We start from the raw sequence: 11,826 nt of genomic DNA on the forward strand, positions 1-11,826 counted from the left end.
AGCCCTAGCTCCATGTAGGTACAGAAGAGTGGCACGGCGGTGTGAGGAATTATGCATTGCTGTTTCCCACCTACTGCCCATATTCTGCACACATCGAAGCGCACCTGGCTTATGGAAAAAATCATTGCAAATACCTGTTCTTGCACGTAGTTGCACTCATTTAGTTCTACACTTACCTGCTGAGGTTGTTATCAGTAATACTAAATTGTGGGGCTGAATTTCACCATGTATATCGTATTTTCTGTTTTGAATTATGGTTATCAATACAAAAAGGACTTCAGCCCTGTAAATATAGGTTCCCGGTATTACTAACTATATCCATCACAATCACTGTTCTTGCATTTTACTTCAGACACAAAGCTTTGCGAAGAGAGTCACAGATAGCAAGGATGCAGTTACATTTAATTCAAAGGTATAAAAATAGGAAATGGATTCTTTTGAGTGTTCACTTTATTATGTTGCTAATGAATTATAAAATGTATATAATGAAAATAAATATTCTTGAGATTGCTTCCTAATGAATCACTTAGACAATGTGCCTATTCAGTTGTGTCAATGATTAATTATATTCTTGCCTCCTTCCTGGAATACAAATGCTTTTATTAAAGCAATCCAAAGACAGTAAGACAACAGGCTCATTCTTATGGTCATTCATTCAGTTGTGGATTGATAGAGTATTCCTTTCAGCGTTTTTAGAGTGTATCTGAACAGCTGCAAGTGGCTGTGACATAAATGAAAGTTCACGTCACCTTAAGCAGAATGAGATGGAAGACAGTCTATTCATCCAGTTTCAGCTTATCAGTGCACAGTCATTAAACACTAATATTATCTGGAGCACTGTGATAAATGCAGAGCGTACCGTGCCAGCTACAGGCGTCATCATATGGGAGCCTTTTTACAACATTCTGATGCACGGAGGTGAATTATTCCAGAATATTAAACATTTCATTAGTTCTCAGCTTTGAGATACGGCTTTAAAAGTGGCCAGCCTCACAGAAGAAAATCATTATCACCAAATGCAATACCTACAAATCGGTATTTATGAAGTTCAGCGACTGCCACTATTAAAGAGCCTCAGAAATCTTTGTATAGGTGTCATCATTTCTGCAAGTCTGAAAAGCAGTTGCTTATTTGCATAATGGCATTCACATCATTGTTGAAAGATTAGGATTGATTTAATGAAAGTGGTCACGGGCAGAGAAAAATGCTTTCGCACTGAATTTCAATAAGTAAATCCTGAGCTTATGTATTCCTTTTTGGCTTCCTAGCACAAGACACACAGCAAATGTTGACTGCCACCTCTCCTTGGCACCGATGGGCTTCATGTCAGTGAAGATAATTTATGATGGTTGGTATGACACCAACTACTTAGGTGTCAGTAAGCAGATTACTTTAATCTAGTAAGTCAACATGTGCATTTACATGGAAAGAAAGAAGCACTGGAGAATTAGTTTAGTATGGTTTGTCTTGCATAATGTGAAGCGACCAATTTACAGTGACGGGAAACGAGGACGGGTGGAAGTAAGTAGGAATGTACCACACCTGGCTGTTGGATGCAATGCCTTCAGGGGGTACAGTTTAGCCAAAATTGATGAAAGTTAAAGGAAAGACCAAAATACAGTTAATCCATTATGAAGAACATCCAGACTGTTTTAATACTCTCTGTATTAAAAATATTCGATTGAAGTGAAAGTTTAGTAAAAAGAAATAGAGTTATGTTGTACGTAGGCTGTGGCAAAACAAAATTAGTAACTGACAGAAGAGGAAAGTAAGGGTTTTTAAAATGTGAATATTTTGTAAATATTTTGGATGACAAAGAAAAGGCAGAGCACCTGAACCACAGCTGACTGCATTTGATAGTGTCCTTTTTCTTCAACATTTACATGTGGGAAAAATGACATTTAAAAAAAAAAAACAGCAAAGAGAACACAATTTCCTTCACCTCTTAATATGCTTCTTTCTTGGTTCAAACCTGCCTTTGTTTTCACACATGCGGCTCACCAAATTTTGTCAGTGGCTCTCTGGGAGAGCCATCTCCAAATCCATTACGGAAAAGGAGACTCTCCTTGAGTTGAGGGGAGCTTAGGTGTAGCTCTGGGTGAGGAAAGATTTGGGGTAGGTCCTACTGTTGAAAATCCTCACATGGGGCAAAACCCCATATCCTGGCTGTTGCACTGACTTTGTCACATTCAGCTGTGAGGTCCCATAGCCTGGTCGGCTGGGATGAGGCAGGCACTTGCCACGGGTGGCAGACAGATGCAGGCCTGGACGATGAGTGCCTCCAAGTCCTGCCACGCGAAGGGGGAGCAGCTCCTGTGGGCTGCGTGCCAGGCAGGGAGGGAAAACCCGAGAAAAAGCTCCCCGGGAGACCGTGAGCTCCCTCGCTCCCTCCTCGCAGGCTGCCGGAGTCAGCCTGTCTGGGCAGAGCTGGGTACGGCTGCTCTCCCTGAGCTGATGCAAGGGAGGGCAGAGGTGCTGGCTGCAGGGAGGCGTCCGTCTCCTCCCAGAGCCAGGCCCTGACTTGGCACCAGCTCCCTGGGCTGCTTGGGCAGAGCGGTCCTTGTGAGAGCTGCTCAGCCACTTTCGGAAAAATCCATTTTCTCCTGTTACTGCCAAGAAGCCTCTGACTAGCCAGGCTCATTAGCCTGAAGTAGCAGCTGTGACCAGCTTCCTGACACGTGAATTCGCTTGTGCCTTCCTCGTTCATTCAGGTACAGATGAAAAAAGTATAAGCAATGGAGTGCTAGTGCACTGGCTGTGTGGTGCAGCATCAGGACGGCTGCCTTTTCCTCCAAAATCCTCACCTGGGGCTTCCCTGGCACCAGAGAGCATCTGGCTTCTGAACCAGAAGGTTGCTCCCTCCTCCTCACCTCCAGATGTTCTCCCAGACTCTGCCTGTACGCAGGACCAGACCAACTGAGGGAAACAGCCAGCAAAGAAGCAGTTACTGGGTTAATGAGCTCCATTGTGACTGCAAAAGCATTTCTACGCCGTAGAAATCAGCAGGAGGGTGCAAGTGCAACAGAATATGAAAGATTAGCAAGTACCGGTACATCAAGGCTTGCGGACTTCTTTTCCCCAAACAGGAACATGATGCTGTTCTCACTGAACAACATGTACATGAGGTACCTTTGCTGTATATTAGCAGTACAAAAATATATTACCAAGCCAGCCCAGTGGGAGGGAAAAATCAATACATTAAGGGAGGATGGAGTTCAGAATACCTGTACTCATACTGGGCACACATATACAAGCTTAGGTAACAAAACGGTAACAATCGAAATTCAATTTAGGGACTTCAGAAATAGCTTATTCTTTCTGAAAAGTGTCATCCACTTCAACATATTCCTTTATCTTGTTCTCCCTTAATAAGGATATTGTCTTTCAATTGAGTTAACTCTCCTAGTTGCTTAATTACTTTAAAAGAGTATCTCAATTACTCTTTTCATAATCTGTTTTCAGGCGTTTGCCTGCACTTGTATATAGCAACCGAGAACATTTTTTTTCTTTTGTCTTTTCTGGCATTATCGTTACAATTTGCAGTATATGTTTTGGCTAAACACATTCAGCCCAAAGAGTAACACAGACACATCTAATTGCAGACATATAGGCTAAAATGTAGCCTCAATGGGATTGCACTCAAAAATGAAGCTGTTCAGAAGTATTTATGAAAATGTCAATTGAATATTGTTCTTGCAGACTGGAAATTTGGGAAGGTCATTCTGCTTATTAACGTAGCTTGCCTGCCATAACACCAATAGACTATGTATCACTGCACACAAATAATGAATAAATGATACTAAAAATTGCAGTGCTTTTGCATTTATTACATGCACAGAAAATTATGTCTGGAGTATCTGAACATGGATGACATGCTCAGATACTACAGTGATGGGCTGCATGTGGAAATCAAAGGGGAGTAAATAAAAAATACCTTGTGCTAATTTTTTTTTCCTGCTTCTGTGCTAAAGAGTAGATACCTTTCTGAAGTAAACATGTGTGGACAGATACATATCAGAGAGCTATCCAAGCTAATTTTCAAATCACAGCCCTCTGAGCGTGCTAATTTACTGTGCTAGGGTATTTCTATGCAACAGTTGTAAAGTGGATGTATCTAGTTAGTGCGAAGCTAACTCAGAGCTGTCTGTGCTAGCTCAGTCCTGGAGGCACGTAGATGCACTAGAAATCATGACCTGAAGTTTTTGAGAAGCAAGGTGGAACCTAGAGGGTTAATATTTTACTTTTGGTTATTATTTGCACCGGATACAAAGTATTACACAGAAAAAAAAGTGGAAACATCATTTATCATACTACCTTTTACCGTATGGTCTGTGGAGTAAAGGAACAACAAAGAAAAAAAAAACCAAGAGAGTGTTATGTCTGCAGAGCTCCAAAATATTTTCCAATGTGCTGATCAGCTCTTATGTTTATCATTAAGAAATGCTGTAGCACTGGCTGTAATACACTGAATATCACAAGATCCAGCTTGAACAGTCTGAGAATCTCATCCTGCTGCAAATTGCTGGGAAGGGAAGGGAAGGGAAGGGAAGGGAAGGGAAGGGAAGGGAAGGGAAGGGAAGGGAAGGGAAGGGAAGGGAAGGGAAGGGAAGGGAAGGGAAGGGAAGGGAAGGGAAGGGAGGGGAGGGAAGGGCAAACCAATATGAGAAACATGCCAAGCACAAACATTAGACTGGGTTTAGAGTGCTACCATTTAAATTAAGATTTTGAGATCTCTGATAGCTTATATTATAACCCAAGTGTCAGCATTAAAATGAAGATCAATAAGTTGTTGAAAAGCTTCGCAGATAATTTAGTCTTAGTCTTTATCCCCATGTGCAGGCCAAGCAAGTGGTGCTGCAGCTGGCGATCAGCAGGAAGGCAGTTCCTCTGACCAGCTCCGTAGCCTGCAGCTCTGTGTCCGATTCCTTTGCTAACGTACCTTTGAGTTTTATGCCTCTTTTTGTCAGATCAGGTTCAAATGAAGGAGTATTCAGAGAATAAGAGGATCATCTACTAAGCTTCATTAGAACTCATCCTGATCTTTTATACTGAGACAATCATTTAAGCCCTGATTCATGAGTTTCAATATCCCTTCCAACATTAGTGGAAACAAGCCAGAAGAACTCTGAGCGTGGTTGCCCAACCTTCTTTTGAATCCTGCTGACTTGTTGACCTGGGTGATTTCCTCTGGAAATGAGTGCTGGGTAATATGTCATATGGAAAATTATTCATTTTATCAATGCTGGATTCCCTGCATTGTCATTTCACCAAGGAAGTTTTCCTGGCTGGAGTAACAGCAAGAAAATCTGTACTGGAACTTGTGCTGTTCAACACAGTGATATATGACATGGAATTGGGGTGAGGAGTGAGGTTTGCTGATGATACGAAGGTAATAATTTATTCAGAATAGCAAAGCTGATTGTGCAGAGTTGCAGAAGGAGCTTGCTAGATTGCGTGGACAATAAAATGACAGATGAAATTTGATGTAGACAAATATGAAGGTGGGGGAAACAATCCTAATTTCATATATAAAAAGATGGGCTGATTGCTTCCCTCAGCAGCAAAAGCTCTGGATTATGACAGATAGCTCCATGAAAACTATTCATGCTTGCTATCAGTACGCAGTCTAAGAGGCAAAACAAGTATGAACAATTGCCAGGAAAAAAAGAGAGAGAAAACTGGATGTCATCATCATGCCACTATATAAGTCCATGATCTGCTCATCCCTTCAATACTGCATGCAGTTCTGGTCTTTCTTTCTCAAAAAGGTGTAGAAAGGGTGAAAAAGTTTCAGAAAATGGCAACAAGGATGATCAAAGATATGAAACTGCTTCTGTATGAGGAACAATGAGAGAGGGAATGAAACAGTCTGAAAAAGGGACAACTAAATGGGGGGGGCTTCACAGAAGTTTATGAAATCATGAAAGGCATTGAAAGAGGGGATCAACAGTGCACTGCTTCTGGTAGAGGAATGGGGCACCCTCAGATGAAGGTAGTAGGTGGCAGGTTCAGCTGACAGCACAGGAGGTTGTTCCACCCTCAGGATGTCCTTGGGCTGTGAACTCCTGATCACAGACATCATGGATGCTCAAAGTTTGCATGGACTCAAAGGGCACAGGACAAGCTCGTGGAAAAGAGCTTTGCCGAGGATTACAGGAGGCTGCAAATGTACTTGGTAGCAGGACCATGCATGTTTGCCATGTTCTTGTACTCTCCCCTCGGGGTACACCCGCTTGCAGTCACTGCTGGAGAAAAGGCACCACCTTAAAGAATCTTTCTGCTCTTATGTTTTAAAAAGCTGTTTTAAACTTTTTTTTAAAAAAAAGAAAAGCAGAACTTTTTTTTGGCCAAGGATAAGTGGTTCCTGATCTGCGATTTGGGAACAGAAACCTACGGTGAAAAGACGGACGTGCTATTTTTTTTTCCCTTTACATTTGAGCCTGGTGTTGCACTCTCCCAAACCACCTTCCTTCCTCGTCTCTCCCAGCTGAGAGCACTCATGGGGAACCCCTTGTTTGAGTAAAAGCTGTGTTTGTGACCACCATGGTCTCTGAACTCATTTCCACCACTCGACTGTAGTACACTGCATGTTATCAACAGCATTAGGTTTTTCAGTAAACATGGGACTCCTTTGGCCAAACCCACATTAAACATGAGACTGAATAGGCTTGGGGGCTATCAAAACATCTCAGTAATCTTTATCACGCCTACCCAGCTCAGCTCACGGCGCTATGTAGCCTTTAGAAGTGATCAAAGAAAATACAGTTGTTTAAAAAATACTGAACATCATTTCAAACTGCATGGGAAACCCGATAACACTGTGATTTGGAGTAAAGCCATGCTTTTACTTAGTATTAAAAGCAACCTAAGGCTAACCATGAGTTGGTCACAGTAAGTGCTAGGCTGTGTTTAACACCGTGTTTTAGCTGCCATTTGTTAGCCCGTTACATTTCCTTTGCAAAGAAGAGAAGCTTTGGCCTGATCAGTTCCGTTGCTGCTAATGACAGGCAAGGGATTTTAGAAAGCATCCCCAGGGTACGGACAGCAATGCTGGGCTGTTTTCTTCCTCCCGGAGTTTTCTTGTGGAAGGGGACAATATAATTCTTTGTTTTTAGCAGTTAATTTGCATCTGTTGCTGTCTCTCATCTGTTGTTCTTATTCCCCATGCCTGAGACTGTCATACTTTGTCCTTGGCATAATGCGTTTCAGTGAGCGTGTGTGATGTCATGAAGAGGATTATTAGCTTCTAAATTATGACAAGCGAGAGCAGATGAAGTCTTAAAGCAAAAGATCTTATTTCCCTGAAACAATACTAAAATGATATTAAATCAGAGAAGGAATAAAAAAATGGGGGATAGGAGGTATAGACAGAATTGTTTATAATTAGCTTGTTGTTTTCTTCTGTATAGACCAGATGCTCTTTGCACTGTTTGTTAAATAGACCCGTCATTCCTCTGTGAAATAATCTCTTAGAAAACAGGCAAAACAGCCTTCTTTCAGATCACTGTCGCATATACCAGCAGAAGAATAACTATATAGGGCAGCAATTCCAAATAGCAAACCACTGAGGCTCATGACTTTTGGGCACCTTCTGGGACTGGAATTGACTCTGTGGGTCCCCACTCTGTACAGACACCAGGGAAAGCCACTGGCGAAGCCCGGCTCACTGCCTGGGAAGCTGCCGGAGCTGTCTGAGAAATGCTAACATAAATGCCACGTTCTTCCCTGAGACCTGGGTGGATTTAGGGCTTCAAATAGGCATCTGACTGTGGCTGGGTTACCTTGCCATGAGGCTGTGATAAGCACCAGAGCTTGCCCCTTCTCACAACAGGGGCATTTGCCTCACAGCCAAGTGAGGAGGTGGCACCGGTCCCCTTCTTACCCACTGGCCCTTGTTCACCTGCCCTTGTGAGATATGGCTGGACATGAATTCAATCCTTCCTTCACTCATTGACTTTGGGGTAGCCTGTAGGAAGAAGAGATGTGGCCCACCCTAGGAAGAAGAGGTGTGGCCCACCCTTTCTCCACTTGAAGCCAAGACTGTTACTTACTGGACTGGCGAGAGAGTGACCATGACTTTTCAGTCTATTGCTTACTCTGGTATCCGTCAGCGAGGCAGGGACACCACCCCAGCCCTTCTCAGGGAGTACCTGGACGGAAGGCACTGCTGCCTTCACCCGTGTGACATCTGGGATGGGGTGTGTGTGCGCTCTGGTAGCATGTCCTAGATGGGTTTTACATGCAAGGTATTGTCTGGCTTGTAGGACCCAACACAGTTTAAACATGGGCTGGACACCTTATTGTTAAACTCGGTCAGAGCATGCGTTTGCATGTCCAAAAGATGGCATTTAAGAAATTTAGGCACTTAAGTCTAGATGCTTGTATGATAGAATTGGAAATCATCCAAGTAAAAATTTCCAGAGTCTATGTCTAAGAATTGGGACTTAGGGGTCTGCAGAGACAAGGCAGTGATAGCTTGGTGCCCAAATCCTTTTTGCGTCTCTCTCTGTTTGGGCCACATCAAAGCAGGTGTGGAGTGAGTGCAGGAGACTTTTAACCAGGCTTAGGATGAGATCTTCACTTCTTGTGAACGACTGGGAAGTATTTTCTTTATTGAACAGATGAATGCAGAAAACATGAGTTCAACAAAACCAAGCCAGTATCACTGGGAGCCAATACACAACAACTTCACTTTTCAGGTCTGCAGAGCATTCATAAATGGTTTCTACTGAAAAATGGGCATATGAAATAAACTCCAACAGCAAAGAGTCAGCGTCTGAATGGGTGAACTAAGCTGCCAGTCTTTGAAGTAACTGCAAAACCACCCTGAAGTCCATACTCACATTGGTAACCAAAAAGCTTTGTACTACAAAGCTTCAGCTGCTGAGACCTCACCATTGAAAAGAGTTAACTTGGTATCTAAGTTTAATTTGTTGTCATCTCAGGACAAAAACCACTTGAAAATAACAAAATACCATCTGATAAAGACTGTATTTATATTTGTAGTTGCTGGACAGTTTCACGTTTTGAAGCCAAGGGAGTGAGTAGAGTATAAATTCTGTATTTGTGGCATCAGGGTAGTATTAAAACATATTTAAACACTTGGATTGTAAAGTTATGAGTAATCTCCTCAGAACAGGGATACTGGGTAGCAGAGGTGTGACTGGGCATCCACTTTCAAACCCTGCTCTGGCAAAGGAGGTAAAAATAGCTAAGTTTTTCTTGGGGCAGCTAATACCCGGGCAACTCGAGGCTTTTCTTGCAGAAGTCTTTCAGCCTTACTGTCCATGTTGTGGGTGTACATGTAGTGCGCTTATATGAGCTGAGGTCAAGCTTTTATTATGGTCAGCGGAGACCTAGGGCTGCATCCAAGTGCCCAAATGTGAGCACCTACGGCCATTTGAGATGCCCAGGGGTATCCTGGCCGGCTTCAGCTGCCTCTCCAGGGGGCTGTGGGTCTCCCGCAGAGTCTGGGTCCTATCCGCCAGCCCTATGTGGACCCTCAGACACCCCCGAGCACCTAAGATGGCTTACATGTAGGCATCTAAATTTAGGTGTCTTAATCTAGAGCTGGCTCCCTGCCAGGGGCAGGTTTCAGGTGCCCAGAGGTGAGAAGGTTGTTCAATTTGAGATGCTCAAGGGTGTCTGAGACACCTGTGCAGGGCTGGCACATACCACCCAAGGCCTGGGAAATCTGAACCCTTTGGGAGACCATCTGGAGGCTGAGCCGATGCCCGAGAGCATCTCAAATGCCACCAGACACCCATGCGTGGGCAATTGAACTGCTCCCCTAATGACACACCATTGAACTGGTATTTCTTAGCAATCACAGATGAGCTCATCTGGCACAGGGCTGTGCGGGACGTAATAGGTTACTTCTCTGAAGATCTTTTAAAAATGTATCATCTTTATTTTTCCTGTACAACACAGAGCTATAAAGCACATGCACTTCCTAGCTGAATTACATTTGAACAGACTTCATGCAGTCTCCATTTGCTGTTTTATTTATCCATAATTCTACCTTTTCTTATTCCCACTTTCACGCTTCTATTTCTGAAAGAAACAGTGCTGAAAACACTCTGGAGAACTGTAAATCATTGTAGCTTGCTTGAATTTGATGAAGTTAGGAGAATTTATATTAGGGAAGGATTTTTGTCTTTTCATCTTCAGCTGTCATGGATTCCTCCAGCTCTCTTTGCTGTAATACCCCAGAGGTGCAAAACTATATGCTGCAACAGCTTCGTGTAGTTTATTCAGACAGTTAAGAATTATCTCTTTATTATAAACCACAGACTTCTGTTGAGAATTTATTAGGTTTAAAGATTTTGAGAAAAAAATCGTATTTTCTTTGTGATATTTTGATTAATTCTGACGTGACATGAAACTCGTTGTGTGTCTTCCGCAGAACACGCTCCCATATTATATGAAAGAAAGACTTGGGGGGCAGTAAAGGATGTGATGTCTAGGAGTAACTGCACTGATGTGGAAAAATATTCTTCGTGTAACAGGCATCACAGCCTTTAAGACATCTTTTTTGGGGTACGTAAAATACAAGATCACTTTTCCCTTTCAGTATAATGGAATCTTGTCAGGAATTATGAAGGACAATTTTTCTTTTTCAGGTTGTAGCACATTGCTAAAGAAATGAAATTTTTTGGTTATGACAGAGACAATAGCTAATACTTCACTATGCATGAAAACAGCACTAACAAAGATTGGACAAATCTGCAAAAGGCATTGTTAACAGAGCTGACAACAGCAGTTAATCTTAACTTTTTTTTTGCTGCTGGCAAACTAAAAGACATTTTCCATTTCCCTCTGAAGATGTGTCCACGAGATTCATTGTAGCGCTATGGTAAGCAGGCAAGAATGAACTAAAAATGGGATGGTATAAACGGAATTGTCTGAAAGGCTTAAGAGAAATCTTCCAGTAGGCTCCTCATAACTTTGTCCTGAGTCTCTTTAAACTGAGCTCGGTGCACACGTGGCTTCCAGTAATGTTACTGGGAAATGCAGTGTGGCAGTAACAGCATCCCATTGCCCGTTTTACTGCTGGAATCATTCCTGCCTTTCCTTGCATGTCCGTGGTACCCGCATCATCACTGCACTTTCTGATAGGAAATGTGGCCCTTCCTTGACGAGGTCGGGTGGCCACTGGTGGAAAGTGTCACCGGTGGGAGGTGACGTACCCAGGCCCTGGACACGATGCCTAAGCACGGCAGGGCTCAGCCGCTGCGGTGGGACCGCAGACCCCTGGGAGGCTGGTGGCTCCTGCACCGCTGCTGCTGCATAGCTGTGAGTCACGTTTTGTCTTCTGAAAAATGAAAATTATGAAGGAGGCTGAAACCCACAATTTCTCACTACCGTTTCAGACTCCTCCTTGAAGATCGGAGTTTTACCTGCTGCCTCTGTCTGAGACCATTAGGGAAAGGGAAACCAAAGTATGCAGAAGGGGGAAAAGACGAAAGCGTGCTGCTCCTGTGATGCAGACACATTGCACAAAGAAGCTGGAGAGGGGTCAAAGCCAGTTTTCATCCACCGGGCAGAAGCATTTGAAGAGGAGACTTACAACAGGGAAGAAACTTGCAGCCAACTATGAATTTAGGAAGACTAAAATTTAACTGCTGCAAATTCAACAGAGGGCACATGGGGAAGTCTCCTGATCCAGCATTACTGTCGCCGCAGTAAAAATAATAAGCAAGAGGTCACTGATTACGAATGGAGGCTGAGAAATATTCCCCCAAGTGCTACTCTGAGATACTGGCAAGAATTTGGTGGGTGACACTGATTAATGATATTGTGCACTAGCTCCTGTTGAGAGCTTAT

The sequence above is a fragment of the Aptenodytes patagonicus genome, chromosome 3, assembly GCF_965638725.1.
Source record: "Aptenodytes patagonicus chromosome 3, bAptPat1.pri.cur, whole genome shotgun sequence".
NCBI classification, from domain to species: domain Eukaryota; kingdom Metazoa; phylum Chordata; class Aves; order Sphenisciformes; family Spheniscidae; genus Aptenodytes; species Aptenodytes patagonicus.